Source organism: Scyliorhinus canicula, chromosome 20, assembly GCF_902713615.1.
Source record: "Scyliorhinus canicula chromosome 20, sScyCan1.1, whole genome shotgun sequence".
In the NCBI taxonomy this organism is placed as follows: domain Eukaryota; kingdom Metazoa; phylum Chordata; class Chondrichthyes; order Carcharhiniformes; family Scyliorhinidae; genus Scyliorhinus; species Scyliorhinus canicula.
Window position 1 is genome coordinate 90,311,485 of NC_052165.1, and position 21,311 is coordinate 90,332,795.

Sequence of the window (21,311 nt, forward strand, 5' to 3'; positions counted from 1 at the left end):
ACCGCAGCCGCTCGGCGGCAAGATGGCGGCGGCGGCGCGGGCCCGACCCCTGACCCAGGCTAACCCCTGACCCCTACCACGCCCCCTCTCCCAGGCCCCGCCCCCCGGGCCAGTCCACCCGCAAAGGGGGGGGGAATGACAGCAGCAGACGCGGTCCCGGAAGTCCGGCCCGGAGTCCGGAACCCTGGCGTGGGGGAGCTCAGCGCTGCCCGCGCAGACTCCCCCCCCCCCCCCCCCCCCGCGCTGCAGGGGCGGGCCCCGAGGGAGGGAGCGGAAACCCAGGGGGCGGGACTCGGAGGATGTGAGGGGGGAGGGGAGAGCATCAGGAGGAGGTCCTTCGGCTCCTCTAGGTGCTCCCCCTTCAGTGGCATCTTTCTGATCCAACTTTCCTCACCCTTCTCCGTAACCCGGGATTACATCTCTCCGTCTATCTCTCCGTCTATCTGTTTATCTCTCCATCTATATGTCTATCTCTCCATCTATTGGTCTATCTCTCCATCTATCGTCTATCTCACCATCTATCCGTCTATCTCCATCTATCATAGCATTTACAGTGCAGAAGGAGGCCATTCAGCCCATCAAGTCTGCACCGGCTCCTAGAAAGAGCACCCTACCCAAGGTTAACACCTCCACCCTATCCCCTTAATCCAGTAACCCCACCCAACATTAAGGGAAATTTTGGACACTAAGGCCAATTTATCATGGCCAATCCACCTAACCTGACATCTTTGGACTATCAGTCTATCATATACCTGCCTCCATCTATCTCTCCATCTATCCGTCTATCTCTCCATCTATCCGTCTATCTCTCCGTCTATCCGTCTATCTCCATCTATCGGTCTATCTATCCATCTATCAGTCTATCTCTCCGTCTATCCATCTGCCTCCATCTATCCCTCTATCCATCTATCTCTCCATCTGTCCATCTATCTCTCCATCTATCCATCTATTTCCATCTATCCGTCTATCTCTCCATCTGTCCGTCTATCTATCCATCTATTTCCATCTATCCGTCTATCTCTCCATCTATCCATCTATTTCTCCATCTATCGATCTATCTTCATCTAACCGTCTATTTCCATCTATCGGTCTATCACTCCATCTATCCGTCTATCTCCATCATCTCTCCGTCTATCGCCATCTATCCATGTATGTCTCCATCTATCGGTCTAACTCTCCATCTATCCGTCTATCTCTCCATCTATCCATCTATCTATCTGTCTATCAATCTATCTATCTGTCTCCCTATCTAGCTATTTCTCCATATATCCGTCTATCTCCATCTATCCGTCTATCTCCATCTATCCGTTGATCACTCCATCTCTCCGTCGATCTCTCCATCTCTTCGTCTATCTCCACCTATTCGTCTTATCTCCATCTATCCAGCTATCTCGATCTATCCATCTCTCCATCTATCCGTCCATCTATCCATCTATCTCCATCTATCCGTCTATCTCTCCATCTATCTCCATCTATCCATCTATCTCTCCATCTATTCGTCTATCTCCATCTATCCGTCTATCGCCATCTACCCAGCTATCTCGATCTATCGGTCTATCCATCTATCTCCATCTATCGGTCTATCTCTCCAACTATCCATCTATCGGTCTATCTCTCCATCTACATCCCTCCATCTATCCGTCTATCTATCCATCTATCGGTCTATCTCTCCATCTATCTCTCTGTCTATCTATCTGACTACCTATCCATCTATTTCTCCATCTATCGGTCTATCTCCACCTATCCGTCTATCTCCATCTGTCGGTCTATCACTCCATCTATCCATCTATTTCTCCATCTATCAGTCTATCTCCACCTATCCGTCTATCTCCATCTATCTGTCTATCACTCCATCTATCCATCTATTTCTCCGTCTATCTCCACCTATCCATCTATCTCTCCGTCTATCTCCACCTATCCATCTATCTCGCTATCTATCCGTCTATCTCTCCATCTATCCGTCTACCTCTCCATCTATCTCTCCATCTATCCGTCTCTCTCCATCTATCTCTCCGTCTATCTATCCATCTCTCCATCTATTGGTCTATCTCTCCATCTATCCGTGTTGTTCGTTATGCTTTCCCTTAATTTGCTCTGTTTTAATTAGCTTTGCTCAAGAGTCGCCAGGTATCTTTCTGATACCACCACAGAGTTCAAAGCCAAATACTGATCAATGACTCGATACACATAGTAAGTTTGAAAACAATACACATTTATTTACACACACAGTCAATTATTACTCATGCATAAACTCTATTCGCTAAACTACAACTACTACTAAAGCCTATACTTAGCTTCGAGTGGCCCACCAGGTCAGAGGAAGAATGGACTTTGTCCGGTTCTGATACTGCTGGCTTCGAACTGGTACGGAATAGTAGCTAGGAGCGCCTACTTCGTAGCGTGCGTTGACCTTATACTTACTTGGCTGGTGCTTGGCGGCCTCTCGTCGCTGAGAGCCAAATGCCAAGTTGAAGATGGAGAGCAGTAAGAGTAACAGAGCGAACTGACCTTGGGGACTCTGCTTTATACCCCAAGGGGTTTCGCGCCCATCTGGGCGGAACCCCGGACTTGGTCCCGATGAATTGGACCATGTCCCAATGCTTCGTATTGATTTTCTCCAATGCCAGAGGTGTTCCCTGATCGTTGGGCGGGCCCTATGTGGTCGTTGGCCTGCCTTTGTTTTAGCTCCCACTGGCGCCGGGGAGTCTGTCCTGGTCTTGATTGTTTCTATGTTTCTTTTTGTCCCTGGGGATAGCTCATTAATATGTTAATGGCTATTGGTTTCAGTTCTGTCTGGGTTCTGCAAATCTTAATACACGAAACCTTGTACCTGCTTGTTTTCTCTAGTGTTGTCCGTTTTTCCCTGCACTCCTTGCGAGTGTCCATTTTGGAATTAGGACGTGGCCACCCCAGGTGGCTACATCCGTCTATCTCTCCATCTATCCGTCTATCTCTCCATCTATCTGTCTATCTCTCCATCTATCCGTCTATCTCTCCATCTATCTCACTGTCTATCTATCTGTCTACCTATCCATCGATTTCTCCATCTATCGGTCTATCCCCATCTGTCAGTCTATCACTCCATCTATCACTCAATCTATCCGTCTATCACTTCATCTATCCGTCTATCACTCCATCTATCCGTCTATCTCCATCTATCCATCTACCTCTCTGTCTATCTCCAACTATCCATCTATCTCTCCGTCTATCTCCACCTATCCATCTATCTCGCCATCTATCCGTCTATCTCTCCATCTATCTATCTGTCTGTCTTTCCGTCTATCTCTCCATCTATTTCTCCATCTATCCGTCTGTCTCCATCTGTCCATCTATCTCTCCATCTATCTATCCATGTCTCCATCTATCCGTCTATCAACATCTATCCGTCTATCTCCATCTCTCCGTCTATCTCCATCTATCTCTATCTGTCTCCATCTATCCGTCTATCTCTCCATCCATCCGTCTATCCATCTATCTATCCTATATCTCTGTCTATCTCTCCATCTATCCGTCTATCTCCATCTATCCATCTATTACTCCATCTATCCGTCTATCGGTCTATCTCTCCATCTATCCATCTATTTCACCATCTATCCGTCTGTCCCTCCGTCTATCCCTCCATCTATCTATCCATCTCTCCATCTGTCCGTCTATCTCCATCTATCCATCTATCTCTCCATCTATCTCTCTGTCTACCTATCCATCTATTTCTGCATCTAGCCATCTATCTCCATTTGTCGGTCTATCTCTCCATCTATCCGTCTATCTCCATCTATCCGTCTATCTCCATCTATCCGTCTATCTCTGCATCTATCCGTCTATCTCTCCATCTATCTCTCTGTCTATCCATCTGTCTACCTATCCATCTATTTCTCCATCTATTAGTCTATCTCCATCTATCCGTCTATCTTGCCGTCTATCTCTCCATCTATCTATCCATCTTTCCATCTGTCCGTCAATCCCCAACTATCCGTCTATATCCATCTATCCGTCGATGTCCATCTGTCCGTCTGTCTCGCCGTCTATCTCTCCATCTCTCCATCTATCCGTCTATCTCCCCGTCTATCTAACCATCTCACCATCTATACGTCTATCTCCATCGATCCATCTATCTCTCCGTCTATTTCCATCCATCCATGTATCTCTCCATCTATCGGTCTATTTCTCCATCTTGGATTGATTGGATTGGATTGGATTTGTTTATTGTCACGTGTACCGAGGTACAGTGAAAAGTATTTTTCTGCAAGCAGCTCAACAGATCATTCAGTACATGGAAGAAAAGGGAATTAAACAAAATTCAAGAAAATACATGAGAATACATAGAACATAGAACAGGCCCTTCGGCCCTCGATGTTGTGCCGAGCCATGATCACCCTACTCAAACCCACGTATCCACCCTATACCCGTAACCCAACTACCCCTCCCCCCCATTACCTTACTTTTTAGGACACTACGGGCAATTTAGCATGGCCAATCCACCTAACCCGCACATCTTTGGACTGTGGGAGGAAACCGGAGCACCCGGAGGAAACCCACGCACACATGGGGAGGACGTGCAGACTCCGCACAGACAGTGACCCAGCCGGGAATCGAACCTGGGACCCTGGAGCTGTGAAGCATTTATGCTAACCACCATGCTACGGTGCTGCCCCCTATAATAGGGCAACACAAGATATACAATGTAACTACATAAGCATTGGCATCGGTTGAAGCATACAGGGTGTAGTGTTAATGAGGTCAGTCCATAAGAGAGTCATTTAGGAGTCTGGTGACAGTGGGGCAGAAACTGTTTTTGAGTCTGTTCGTGCGTGTTCTCAGACTTCTGAATCTCCTGCCCGATGGAAGAAGTTGGAAAAGTGAGTAAGCCGGGTGGGAGGGATCCTTGATTATGATGCCCGCTTTCCCCCGGCAGCGGGAGGTGTAGATGGAGTCCATGGATGGGAGGCAGGTTCGTGTGATGGACTGGGCGGTATTCACGACTCTCCTTGCGGTCCTGGGCCGAGCAGTTGCCATACCAGGCTGATGCAGCCCGATAGGATGCTTTCTATAGTGCATCTGTAAAAGTTGGTAAGGGTTAATGTGGACATGCCAAATTTCCTTATTTTCGTGAGGAAGTATAGGCGCTGTTGTGCTTTCTTGGGGATAGCGTCGACGTGAGTGGACCAGGACAGATTTTTGGTGATGTGCACCCCTAGGAATTTGAAACTGCTAACCATCTCCACCTCGGCCCCGTTGATGCTGACAGGGGTGTGTACAGTACTTTGCTTCCTGAAGTCGATGACCAGCTCTTTAGTTTTGCTGGCATTGAGGGAGAGATTGTTGTTGTTACACCACTCCACTAGGTTCTCTATCTCCCTCCTGTATTCGGACTCGTCGTTATTCGAGATCCGGCCCACTATGGTCGTATCGTCAGCAAACTTGTAGATGGAGTTGGAACCAAGTTTTGCCACGCAGTCGTGTGTGTACAGGGAGTAGGGGGCTAAGTACGCAGCCTTGCGGGGCACCGGTATTGAGGACTATTGTGGAGGAGGTGTTGGTGTTCATTCTTACTGATGTGGTCTGTTGGTCAGAAAGTCAAGGATCCAGTTGCAGAGTGCAGAGCCAAGTCCTAGGTTTTGGAGCTTTGATATGAGCTTGGCTGGGATTATGGTGTTGAAGGCGGAGCTGTAGTCAATAAATAGGAGTCTGATGTAGGAGACGGTATGCAAATTGAAGTGGGTCAAGGCGTCCCGGGAGTATGGAGGTGATGCGCTTCATGATCAGCCTCTCGAAGCACTTCATTACAACTGACGTCAGGGCCACCAGGCGGTAGTCATTGAGGCATGTTGCCTGGTTCTTCTTTGGTACCGGTATGATGGTGGTCTTCTTGAAGCAGGTGGGGACCTCGGAGTGGAGTAGGGATAGGTTAAAGATGTCTGTGAATACCTCTGCCAGCTGGTATGCACAGGCTCTGAGTGCACGGCCAGGGATCCCGCCCAGACCCGTCTCCTTCCGAGGTTCACTTTCAGGAAGGCCGATCTGACTTCGGAAACTGTGATGGTGGGTATGGGTGAATTATGGGCTGCTGGGGCACTCGACAGCGAATTGTTGGTTACCTGCTCAAACCGAGCATAGAATGCATTAAGTTCATCGGGGAGGGGTGCGCTGCTGCCAGAGATACTGCTCGGCTTCGCTTTGTAGCCCGTTATGTTGTTTAGTCCTTGCCACAACCGCCGAGAGTCTGTCTGTGATTCTAGGTTAGTTTGATATTCTCTCTTGGCATCTCGGATGGCTTTGCGCAGGTCGTACCTGGATTTCTTGTATAGGACAGGGCCGTCTGCCTTGAACGCCTCAGATCTGTCCTTCAGTATCTCTCCATCTATCTATCCGCCTATCAATCTATCTCTCCAGCTATCCATCTATCTCTCTGTCTATCTATCTGTCTACCTATCTAGCTATTTCTCCATATATCCGTCTATCTCCATCTATCCGTCTATCTCCATCTATCGGTCTATCACTCCATCTATCCGTCTATCTCCATCTATCCGTCTATCACTCCATCTATCTGTCTATCACTCCATCTATCTGTCTATCTCTCCATCTATCCGTCTATCTCTCTATCTATCCGTCTATCTCCATCTATCGGTCTACCACTCCATCTATCCGTCTATCTCTCCATCTATCTGTCTATCTCTCCATCTATCTGTCTATCTCTCCATCTATCTGTCCATCTCTCCATCTATCCATCGATCACCATCTATCTGTCTATCTCGCCATCTATCCGTCTATCTCGCCATCCATCTCCACCTATCCATCTAACGGTCTATCTCTCCATCTATCTCCATCTATCGGTCTATCACTCCATCTATCCGTCTATCTCCATCTATCCGTCTATCACTCCATCTATCTGTCTGTCTCTCCATCTATCCGTCTATCTCCATCTATCACTCCATCTATCTGTCAATCTCTCCATCTATCCGTCTATCTCTCCACCTATCCATCTATCTGTCTATCTCGCCATCTATCCGTCTATCTCTCCATCTATCTCCATCTATCCATCTAACGGTCTATCGGTCTATCTTTCCATCTATCCGTCCACCTCTCCATCTATCTGTCTATCTCTCCATCTATCTGTCTATCTCTCCATCTATCTGTCTATCTCTCCATCTATCTGTCTGTCTCTCCATCTATCTGTCTATCTCTCCATCTATCCGTCTATCTCTCCATCTATCCATCGATCTCCATCTATCTGTCTATCTTGCCATCTATCCGTCTATCTCTCCATCTATCCATCTAACGGTCTATCTCTCCATCTATCTCCATCTATCCGTCTATCACTCCATCTATCCGTCTATCTCCATCTATCCGTCTATCACTCCATCTATCCGTCTATCACTCCATCTATCCATCGATCTCCATCTATCTGTCTATCTTGCCATCTATCCGTCTATCTCTCCATCTATCCATCTAACGGTCTATCTCTCCATCTATCTCCATCTATCCGTCTATCACTCCATCTATCCGTCTATCTCCATCTATCCGTCTATCACTCCATCTATCCGTCTATCACTCCATCTATCTGTCAATCTCTCCATCTTTCCGTCTATCTCTCCACCTATCCATCTATCTGTCTATCTCGCCATCTATCCGTCTATCTCTCCATCTATCTCCATCTATCCATCTAACGGTCTATCGGTCTATCTCTCCATCTATCCGTCCACCTCTCCATCTATCTGTCTATCTCTCCATCTATCTGTCTATCTCTCCATCTATCTGTCTATCTCTCCATCTATCTGTCTGTCTCTCCATCTATCTGTCTATCTCTCCATCTATCCGTCTATCTCTCCATCTATCCATCGATCTCCATCTATCTGTCTATCTTGCCATCTATCCGTCTATCTCTCCATCTATCCATCTAACGGTCTATCTCTCCATCTATCTCCATCTATCCGTCTATCACTCCATCTATCCGTCTATCTCCATCTATCCGTCTATCACTCCATCTATCCGTCTATCACTCCATCTATCCATCGATCTCCATCTATCTGTCTATCTTGCCATCTATCCGTCTATCTCTCCATCTATCCATCTAACGGTCTATCTCTCCATCTATCTCCATCTATCCGTCTATCACTCCATCTATCCGTCTATCTCCATCTATCCGTCTATCACTCCATCTATCCGTCTATCACTCCATCTATCTGTCAATCTCTCCATCTTTCCGTCTATCTCTCCACCTATCCATCTATCTGTCTATCTCGCCATCTATCCGTCTATCTCTCCATCTATCTCCATCTATCCATCTAACGGTCTATCGGTCTATCTCTCCATCTATCCGTCCACCTCTCCATCTATCTGTCTATCTCTCCATCTATCTGTCTATCTCTCCACCTATCCATCTATCTGTCTATCTCGCCATCTATCCGTCTATCTCTCCATCTATCTCCATCTATCCATCTAACAGTCTATCGGTCTATCTCTCCATCTATCCGTCCACCTCTCCATCTATCTGTCTATCTCTCCATCTATCTGTCTATCTCTCCATCTATCGGTCTATCCCTCCATCTATCCGTCTACCTCTCCATCTATCTGTCTATCTCTCCATCTATCCGTCTACCTCTCCATATATCCGTCTATCTCTCCATCTATCGGTCTATCTCTCCATCTATCTCTCTGTCTACCTATCCATCTATTTCTCCATCTATCGGTCTTTCACCTTCTATCCGTCTTATCTCCATCTGTCGGTCTATCACTCAATCTATCCGTCTATCACTCCATCTAACCGTCTGTATCTATCTATCCGTCTATCTCCATCTATCTCTCCGTCTATCTCCACCTATCCATCTATCTCGCCATCTCTCCGTCTATCTCTCCATCTATCCGTCTATCTCTCCATCTATTTATCCGTCTCTCTCTCCGTCTATCTCCATCTATCTCTCCATCTATCTCCATCTATCCGTCTATCTCTCCGTCTACCTATCCATCTCCATCTATCCGTCTATCTTCATCTATCCATCTATCTCCATCTCTCCGTCTATCTCCAGCTGTCCATCTATCTGTCTCCATCTATGCGTCTATCTCTCCATCTATCTATTCGTCTATATTTCCTCTATCTCTCCATTTATCCGTCTATCTCCATCTATTCGTCTATCTCTCCATCTATCCGTCCAACTCCATCTATCCGTCTATCTCTCCATCTATCTCTCTGTCTATCTATCTGTACCTATCCATCTATTTCTCCATCTATCCGTCGATCTCCATCTATCCGTCTGTCTCTCCGTCTATCTATCCATCTCTTCATCTGTCCGTCTATCTCAATCTATCCGTCTATCTCTCCATCTATCCGTATATCTCCATCTATCCGTATATCTCCATCTATCGGTCTATCTCTCCATCTATCTATCCATCTCCATCTATCTGTCCATCTCCATCTATCGGTCTATCTCCATTTATCCGTCTGTCTCCATCTATCCGCCTATCTCTCCGTCTATCTATCCATCTCTCCATCTATCCGTGTATCAACATCTATCCATCTATCTCCATCTATCTATCCGTCTATCCGTCTATCTCTCCATCTATCTCTCCATCTATCTAGCCGTCTATCTCCATCTATCCGTCTGTCTCTCCGTCTATCTATCCATCTCTCCGTCTATGTCCATCTGTCCGTCTATCTCCATCTATCCGTCTATCTCTCCATCTATCCGCCTATCTCCATCCATCCATCTCTCCATTTTCTATCCATATGTCCATCTATCTGTCTAACTCCATCTATCCGTCCATCTCTCCGTCTTTCTATCCATCTCTCCGTCTATCAACATCTATCCGTCTATCTCTCTGTCTAGCTATCCATCTCTCCATCTATCCGTCTATCTCCATCTATCCGTCTATCTCCATCTATCCATCTATTTCTCCGTCTATCTCCATCTATCGGTCTATCTTTCCATCTATCCATGTCTATCTATCCGTCTATCTCTCCATCTATCCATCTGCCTCTCCATCTATCCGTCTATCTATCCATCTCTCCATCTATCCGCCTATCTATCCATCTCTCCATCTATCCGTCTATCTCCATCTATCCATCTATCTCTCCATCTATCGGTCTTTCTTTCCATCTATCCATCTATCACTCTGTCTATCTATCTGTCTCCATCTATCCGTCTATCTCTCCATCTATCTATCCGTCTATCTCTCCATCTATCCGTCAACTCCATCTATCCGTCTGTCTCCATCTATCCGTCTGTCTCTATCTATCCATCTATCTCTCCGTCTATCTTTCCATCTATCCGTCTATCTCTCCATCTATCTATCCATCTCTCCATCTATCCGTCTATCTCCATCTATCTGTCTGTCTCCATCTGTCCGTCTAGCTCTCTATCTATCCATCTATCTCCATCTATCTCTCTGTCTATCTCCATCTATCCATATATCCCGCCATCTATTGGTCTATCTCTCCATCTATTCATCTATCTCTCCCCATCTATCCGGATATCTCTCCATCTATCTACCCGTCTGTCTATCCGTCTATGTCAGCATACCTCCTGTCCACCTCCCGCATCTCCTCGATGAATTTTTGGCACTCCTCCCTCTCTTCCTTGGCATCTTAGCCTTAAATGAGATCATCTCCCTCGTGACCGTTATTGGATAGGCACATGGAGCACACCACAATGACAGGGAGTGGGATAGCTTGATCTTGGTTTTGGACAATGCTCGGCACAACATTGAGGGCCGAAGGGCCTTTTCTGTGCTGTATTGTTCTATGTTCTATGTCTCCATCTTTCGGTCTATCACTCCATCTATCCGTCTATCTCTCCATCTATCACACTGTCTATCTATCGGTCTGTCTATCCATCTATCCGTCTATCTCTCCATCTATCTATCCATATCTCCATTTGTCCGTCTATCTCCATCTGTCTGTCTATCTCCATCTATCCCTCCATCTATCCGTCTATCTCCATCTATCCTGCCATCTATTTGTCTATCTCTCCATCTATCTCTCTGTCTATCTATCTGTCTCCATCTATCCGTCCATCCCTCCATCTATCTACCCGTCTGTCTCTCCGTCTATCTCTCCATCTATCTCCATCTATCTGTCTATGTCTCCTTCTGTCGGTCTATCATTCCATCTATCCGTCTATCTCTCCATTTATCCATCTATCTCTCTGTCTATCTATCTGTCTCCATCTATCCGTCCATCTCTCCATCTATCTACCCATCTGTCTCTCCGTCTATCTCTCCATCTATCTCCATCTATCCGTCTATGTCTCCTTCTGTCGGTCTATCACTCCATCTATCCATCTATCTCTCCATCTATTTCTCCATCTATCCGTCTATCTCTCCATTTATCCATCTATCTCTCCATCTATCTATCCATCTCTCCATTTGTCCGTCTATCTCCATCTCTCCGTCTATCTCCATCTATCCGTCTATCTCTCCATCTATCCGTCTATCTCCATCTATCTGTCTATCTCTCCATCTATCCGTCTATCTCTCCATCTATCTATCCATCGCTCCATCTATCCGTCTATCTCCATCTATCCGTCTGTCTCCATCTATCCGTCCATCTCTCCATCTATCCGTCTATCTCCATCTATTCTTCTATCTCCATCTATCCATCTATCTCTCCGTCTATCTCCATCTATCCATTTATCTCTCCGTCTATCTCCATCTATCCATCTACTCTCCATCTATCGGTCTATCTTTCCATCTATCCATCAATCACTGTCTATTTATCTGTCTCCATCTATCCGTCTATCTCTCCATCTATCCGTCTGTCTCTCCATCTATCCGTCTATCTATCTATCTCTCCATCTATCCGTCTATCTCCATCTATCCATCTATCTCTCCGTCTATCTCCATCTATCCATCTATCTCTCCATCCATCGGTCTTTCTTTCCATCTATCCATCTATTACTCTGTCTATCTATCTGTCTCCATCTATCCGTCTATCTCTCCATCTATCTCTCCGTCTATTTATCCATCTCTCCGTCTATCAACATCTATCCGTCTATCTCCATCTATCCGTCTATCTATCCATCTCTCCGTCTATCTCCATCTATCTATCTATCTCTCTGTCTATCTCCATCTATCTCTCCACCTATCCCTCTATCTCTCTGTCAATCTATCTGTCTCCATCTATCCGTCTGTCTCCATCTATCCGTCTATCTCTCCATCTCCGTCTATCTCTCCATCTATTCATCTGTCTCCATCTATCCGTCTATCTCTCCATCTATTCATCGATCTCCATTTATCCGTCTACGTATCCATCTATCTCTCCATCTATCTCTCTGTCTATCCGTCTATCTCTCCACCAAGCCGTCTATCTCCATCTATCCGTCTATCTACCACCTATCCGTGTACATCTCCATCTACTCCAAGGAATTGGGTACTCTCAATTGATAAAAAAATAAAAAACTTAAAATCTTTTTGTCTTGTCAAACTCAAATCCTGTGGCAAATTGCAAAACTACATACAGACCTGGCTTCTCCCATTAATTACATCATCTGTATCCAACTAAGATGCCACATGACCTGTTTAGCTCCGACTAAATATAACACCTCGTAAATTATCTGCTCTCCAGGGAATGTCCAGCAATCAAAACAATTTTACTTTAGCCTTTTATATGTAAACAAGTAAATGGTTGGAATCAATGGGTGTCACCATGTCACAGTGGTTAACACTGCTGCCTCATTACGCTAGCGACCCGGTTAAATTCCAACCTCAGGTGACTGCTGGCCCGTAACAATATCACCTTATAGGATATCACCTTATATGATATCACCTTATATGATATCACCTTATAGGATATCACCTTATATGATATAACCTCCCCCGAATCACTTCCTTCAATGCTTTGTAAAAGGTGGAGGGTGAAACGTTCCCCATGCCAGGCAGTGTTCCATCGCCCAGCCGGCTGACTCACTCATCTCCTTCTCCAGTAGGCATGGTGAATCCCAGTTAAATCTGTACCGGGAATGGTGAATCCGGATATGAATCGTGAATCTGGACTGGGAACTGTGACTGCTGACTGGGAATGGTGACTGCGGACCGGTATGGGGACGCTGCTCCGATTGTCTATCTGGATGATACCGAATCCCGGGAGGATACGCCTCCCGAATATAAACACATCTGGTCAGGAATACAGGCTGGGCGGGATTCTCCGATTCCGCGGCTATGCCCCCATGCTAGCGTGGGAATGGTGGGATGTGGTGATATGCATCACTGTAGATACAAAAGGGGTTAATGTAAATACACTGGGACTAAATAAACATTAGCGGGAGCATCAGAGACATCATAATTTTATTTTTACGCAAAGAGTGGTGCGGCCGTGGAATGCCCTACCTGCAACAGTAGTGAACTCGCCAACATTGAGGGCATTTAAAAGTTTATCGGATAAGCATATGGATGATAATGGCATAGTGTAGGTTAGATGGCCTTTAGTTTTTGACTTCCCATGTCGGTGCAACATCGTGGGCCGAAGGGCCTGTACTGCGCTGTATCTTTCTATGTTCTATGTTCTATAACACACAAACATTCAGCCAATAGGTCAGTAAGCTAGGACACGACCAATGGGCAATCAAGACACACCCAGAGGTGACACTACCACAAGGGGGCTACCCATATAAAAGGACAGGGCACACATGCTCTTTCTCTTTCCACAATAAGAGAGACAGGGGCAGATCAGGAAGCATCACACCCACCGCATAGCTTAGAGCAGACTGGTTAGTTAGATTAAGTTAAGATCAGCAGGAGAGTCAAACTCAAGTAGGAGAATTATTAACTGTTCAATAAATGTGTTAAACCTATCTCCAAGTCTGAACCTTCCTTTGTCAGAGTATACATCAAGGAAACAGCTTATGCTACGTCAAGAAGCATAACACAACACTGGGAATGGTGGCAGCCGGCCGCCGATCCACCGACTGGCTGGGGCAAGCAGGATGGCAGCGTGGGGCACCCAAAGAATGGCCGGCCCCGTGGCCGCGTGTGCGCACGGCGGAGGCCTGCAGTCAGAGTCGGATAGTCTCCGGCTGATGGTTGGAGGCGATTTTGCCGTCACTAACCGGAGAATCCGGCTCATTCTCTGCAAACTGAATTGCCAACCCCAATAGCTTTCCCCCCCATTAAGGAGCAAATCAGGGTGGCCAATCCTGCACCCGGAACATCTGGGGAACGAACAGATATCGGGGGAAGGGCGAGGCAGATGCACACCGGAAGTGGAGAGGTGGGCAGGGGAAGCCGGACGCACAGCGGAAGGGGAGCGGTGCGAAGGGGAAGGCAGACACACCACGGAAGTGGAGCGGTGCGAAGTGGAATGGGAAGGGGAAGGCGAAGGCAGACACACAGCGGAAGTACAGAGATGGGAAGGGGGAGGGGAATGTAGACGCACAGCGGAAGTGGAGCGGTGCGGAGGGAACGGGAAGGCAGACGCACACCGGAAGTGGAGTGGCGCGGCGGGAAGGGGAAGGCAGACGCACACCGGAAGTGCGGCCCAGGCGGAGGCAGCGGGCGGACAGCCTGAGACACCGGGAGAGACAAACTGCCCAAACCGGGACACCGAGGCGGAGATCGGGAGAGCGGGAGGTACCGAGACACCGGTAGATCGAGAGGGAGGGGGAGAGAGAGACACACCGAGAGAGGTAAACCCGCGGGGACCGCGGAGGGGGAAGGGGAAGGAGCGATAACAACAACAACTACAACAACTGGACAATCAGGAGAATAACAGGATAATTAATCGGGGCATAACAGGATAATTAATCAGGGGAATAACAGGATAATTAATCAGAAATAACAGGATTATTAATCGGGGAATAACAGGATAATTAATCAGGGGAATAACAGGATAATTAATCGGGGAATAACAGGATAATTAATCAGGGGAATAACAGGATAATTAATCAGAAATAACAGGATTATTAATCGGGGAATAACAGGATAATTAATCAGGGGAATAACAGGATAATTAATCAGGGGAATAACAGGATAATTAATCAGGGGAATAACAGGATAATTAATCAGGGGAATAACAGGATAATTAATCAGGGGAATAACAGGATAATTAATCAGGGGAATTACAGGATAATTAATCAGGGGAATTACAGGATAATTAATCAGGGGGTTAACAGGATAAGTAATCAGGGGAATAACAGGATAATTCATCAGGGGAATAACAGGATAATTAATTAGAAATAACAGGATAATTAATCAGGGGAGGAACAGGATTATTAATCAGTAATAACAAGATAATTAGTCAGAAATAACAGGATAATTAATCAGGGGAATAACAGGATAATTAATCCGGAAAAACAGGATAATTAATCGGGAATAACAGGATGATTAATCAGGGGAATAACAGGATAATTAATCAGGGGAGTAACAGGATAATTAATCAGGAATAACAGGATATTTAATCAGGAATAACAGGATATTTAATCAGGAATAACAGGATATTTAATCAGGTGAATAACAGGATAATTAATCAGGGGAATTACAGGATAATTCATCGGGAATAACAGGATAATTATTCTGGGGAATAACAGGATAATTATTCTGGGGTATAACAGGATAATTAATCAGGGGTATAACAGGATAATTAATCAGCGGAATAACAGGATATTTAATCAGGGGAAAAGCAGTATAATTAATCAGGGGAATAACAGGATAATTAGTCAGGGGAATAACAGGATAATAACTCAGGGGAATAACAGGATTGTTAATCAGGAATAACAGAATAATTAATGATAAATAACAGGATAATTATTCAGGTGAATAACCGGATAATTAATCATGAATAAATGGATAATTAATCGGGAATAACAGGATAATTAATCAGGGGGTTAACAGGATTATTAATCAGAAATAACAGGATAATTAATCAGGGGAATAACAGATTATTTAATCAGAGGTATAACAGGATAATTAATCAGCGGAATAACAGGATAATTAATCAGGGGAATAAAGGATCAATAATTAGGGGAATAACAGGATAATTAATCAGGGGAATAACAGGATAATTAATCAGGGGAATTACAGGATAATTAATCAGGGGAATTACAGGATAATTAATCGGGGGTTAACAGGATAAGTAATCAGGGGAATAACAGGATAATTCATCAGGGGAATAACAGGATAATTAATTAGAAATAACAGGATAATTAATCAGGGGAGGAACAGGATTATTAATCAGTAATAACAGGATAATTAGTCAGAAATAACAGGATAATTAATCGGGAATAACAGGATAATTAATCCGGAAGAACAGGATAATTAATCGGGAATAACAGGATGATTAATCAGGGGAGTAACAGGATAATTAATCAGGGGAGTAACAGGATAATTAATCAGGAATAACAGGATATTTAATCAGGAATAACAGGATATTTAATCAGGAATAACAGGATATTTAATCAGGTGAATAACAGGATAATTAATCAGGGGAATTACAGGATAATTCATCGGGAATAACAGGATAATTATTCTGGGGAATAACAGGATAATTATTCTGGGGTATAACAGGATAATTAATCAGGGGTATAACAGGATAATTAATCAGCGGAATAACAGGATATTTAATCAGGGGAAAAGCAGTATAATTAATCAGGGGAATAACCGGATAATTAATCTGGGGAATAACAGGATAATAACTCAGGGGAATAACAGGATTGTTAATCAGGAATAACAGAATAATTAATGATAAATAACAGGATAATTATTCAGGTGAATAACCGGATAATTAATCATGAATAAATGGATAATTAATCGGGAATAACAGGATAATTAATCAGGGGGTTAACAGGATTATTAATCAGAAATAACAGGATAATTAATCAGGGGAATAACAGATTATTTAATCAGAGGTATAACAGGATAATTAATCAGCGGAATAACAGGATAATTAATCAGGGGAATAACAGGATCAATAATTAGGGGAGTAACCGGATAATTAATCAGAAATAACAGGATAATTAATCAGAAATAACAGGATAATTAATCGGGAATAACAGGATAATTGATCTGTGGAATAACAGGATAATTTATCAGGGGAATAACAGGATCAGTAATCAGGGGAATAACAGGATAATTAATCAGGGGGTTAACAGGATAGGTAATCAGGGGAATAACAGGATAATTCATCAGGGGAATAACACATTAATTAATCAGGCGAATAACATGCTAATTAATCAGGGGAATAACAGGATTATTAATCAGAAATAACAGGATAATTAATCGGGAATAACAGGATAATTAATCAGGGGAATAACAGGATAATTAATCGGGAATAGCAGGATAATTAATTAGAAATAACAGGATAATTAATCAGGAGAATAACAGGATAAATAATCAGTGGAATAACAGGATAATTTATCATGGGAGTAACAGGATAATTAATCAGGGGAATAACAGGATAATTAATCCGGGGAATAACAGGATAATTAATCAGAAATAACAGGATAATTAATCAGGAATAACAGGATAAGTAATCAGGTGAATAACAGGATAAGTAATCAGGGGAATAACAGGATAATTAATCAGGGGAATAACAGGATTATTAATCAGAAATAACAGGATAATTAATCAGGAGAATAACAGGATAATTAATCAGGGGAATAACAGGATAATTAATTAGAAATAACAGGATAATTAATCAGGAGAATAACAGGATAATTAATCAGGGGAATAACAGGATAATTAATTAGAAATAACAGGATAATTAATCAGGAGAATAACAGGATAAATAATCAGTGGAATAACAGGATAATTTATCATGGGAGTAACAGGATAATTAATCAGGGGAATAACAGGATAATTAATCCGGGGAATAACAGGTTAATTAATCAGGGGAATAACTGGATAATTATTTAGGGGAGTAACAGGATTATTAATTAGAAATAACAGGATAATTAATCAGAAATAACAGGATAATTAATCAGGGGAATTACAGGATAATTAATTAGGGGAATAACAGGATAATTAATCAGGGAATAACAGATTAATTAATCAGGGGAATAACATGCTAATTAATCAGGGGAATAACATGCTAATTAATCAGGGGAATAACAGGATTATTAATCTGAAATAACAGGATAATTAATCAGGAATAACCGGATAATTAATCAGGGGACAAAAAGGATAATTAATCAGAAAAAACAGGATAATTAATCAGGGGAAGAACAGGATAATTAATCAGGGGAATAACAGGATAAGTAATCAGGGGAATAACAGGATTATTAATCAGAAATAACAGGATAATTAATCAGGGTAATAACAGGATAATTAATTAGAAATAACAGGATAATTAATCAGGAGAATAACAGGATAAATAATCAGTGGAATAACAGGATAATTTATCATGGGAGTAACAGGATAATTAATCAGAGGAATAACAGGATAATTAATCCGGGGAATAACAGGATAATTAATCAGAAATAACAGGATAATTAATCAGGGGAATAACAGGATAATTAATCAGGGGAATAACAGGATAATTAATCAGGGGAATAACAGGATAATTAATTAGGGGAATAACAGGATAATTAATCAGGGGAATAACAGATTAATTAATCAGGGGAATAACATGCTAATTAATCAGGGGAATAACATGCTAATTAATCAGGGGAATAACAGGATTATTAATCTGAAAATAACAGGGATAATTAATCAGAATAACAGGATAATTAATCAGGGACAAAAGGATAATTAATCAGAAAAACAGGATAATTAATCAGGGGAAGAACAGGATAATTAATCAGGGGAATAACAGGATAAGGTAATTCGGGAATAACAGGGATTATTAATCAGAAATAACAGGATAATTAATCAGGGTAATAACAGGATAATTATTAGAAATAACAGGATAATTAATCAGGAGCTAACAGGATAATAATCATGGGAGTAACAGTATAATTAATCAGTGGAGTAACAGGATAATTAATCAGGGGAATAACAGGATAATTAATCCGGGGAATAACAGGATAATTAATCAGAATTAACAGGATAATTAATCAGGGGAATAACAGGACAATTAATCAGGGGAATAACAGGATAATTAATCAGGGGAATAACAGGATAATTAATTAGGGGAATAACAGGATAATTAATCAGGGGAATAGCAGATTAATTAATCAGGGGAATAACATGCTAATTAATCAGGGGAATAACATGCTAATTAATCAGGGGAATAACAGGATTATTAATCAGAAATAACAGGATAATTAATCAGGAATAACCGGATAATTAATCAGGGGACTAAAGGATAATTAATCAGAAAAAACAGGATAATTAATCAGGGGAAGAACAGGATAATTAATCAGGGGAATAACAGGATAAGTAATCAGGGGAATAACAGGATTATTAATCAGAAATAACAGGATAATTAATCAGGGTAATAACAGGATAATTAATTAGAAATAACAGGATAATTAATCTGGAGAATAACAGGATAAATAATCAGTGGAATAACAGGATAATTTATCATGGGAGTAACAGGATAATTAATCAGAGGAATAACAGGATAATTAATCCGGGGAATAACAGGATAATTAATCAGAAATAACAGGATAATTAATCAGGGGAATAACAGGATAATTAATCAGGGGAATAACAGGATAATTAATCAGGGGAATAACAGGATAATTAATCAGGGGAATAACAGGATTAGTAATCAGGGGAATTACAGGATAATTAATCAGGGGGTTAACAGGATAAGTAATCAGGGGAATAACAGGATAATTCATCAGGGGAATAACAGGATAATTAATTGGAAATAACAGGATAATTAATCAGGAATAAACGGATAATTAATTAGGCGACTAAATGGATAATTAATTAGAAATAACAGGATAATTAATCAGGGGAGGAACAGGATTATTAATCCGGAATAACAGGATAATTAATCGGGAATAACAGGATGAATAATCAGGGGAATAACAGGATAATTAATCAGGGGAGTAACAGGATAATTAATCAGGAATAACAGGATATTTAATCAGGTGAATAACAGGATAATTAATCAGGGGAATTATTGGATAATTCATCGGGAATAACAGGATAATTATTGTGGGGAATAACAGGATAATTAATCAGGGGTATAACAAGATAATTAATCAGCGGAATAACAGGATATTTAATCAGGGGAATAGCGGGATAATTAATCAGGGGAGTAACCGGATTATTACCTTGCGGGAAAATAACAGGATAATAACTCAGGGAATCACCGGATTGTTAATCAGGAATAACAGAATAATTAAGATAAATAACAGGATAATTATTCAGGTTCATAAACCGGATAATTAATCATGAATAAATGGACTAATTAATCGTGAATAACCGGATAATTAATAAGGGGGTTAACAGTGTGATTATTAATCAGAAATAACAGGATAATTACTCAGGGGAAGTAACAGATTATTTAATCAGAGGGATAACAGGATAATTAATCAGCGGAATAACAGGATAATTAATCAGGGGAATAACAGGATCAATAATTAGGGGAGTAACCGGATAATTAATCAGAAATAACAGGATAATTAATCAGGAATAACAGGATAATTGATCTGTGGAATAACAGGATAATTTATCAGGGGAATAACAGGATCAGTAATCAGGGGAATAACAGGATAATTAATCAGGGGGTTAACAGGATAAGTAATCAGGGGGTTAACAGGATAAGTAATCAGGGGAATAACAGGATAATTCATCAGGGGAATAACACATTAATTAATCAGGCGAATAACATACTAATTAATCAGGGGAATAACAGGATTATTAATCAGAAATAACAGGATAATTAATTAGAAAAAACAGGATAATTAATTAGAAAAAACAGGATAAGTAATCAGGGGAATAACAGGATAATTAATTAGGGGAATAACAGGATAATTAATTAGAAATAACAGGATAATTAATCAGGAATAACCGGATAATTAATTAGGGGACTAAAAGGATAATTCATCAGAAATAACAGGATAATTAATCAGGGGAGGAACAGGATTATTAATCAGAAATAACAGGATAATTAATCGGGAATAACAGGATAATTAATCAGGTGAATAACAGGATAATTAATCAGGAGAGTAACAGGATAATTAATCAGGGGAATAACAGGATAATTAATCAGGTGAATAATAGGATAATTAATCAGGGGAATAACAGGATAATTAATCAGGGGAATAACAGGATAATTAATCGGGAGTAACAGGAGAATTAATCAGGGGAATAACAGGAGAATTAATCAGGGGAATAACAGGATAATTAATTAGGGGAGTAACAGGATAATTAATTAGGGGAGTAACAGGATAATTATCAGAAATAACAGGATAATTTATCAGGGGAATAATAGG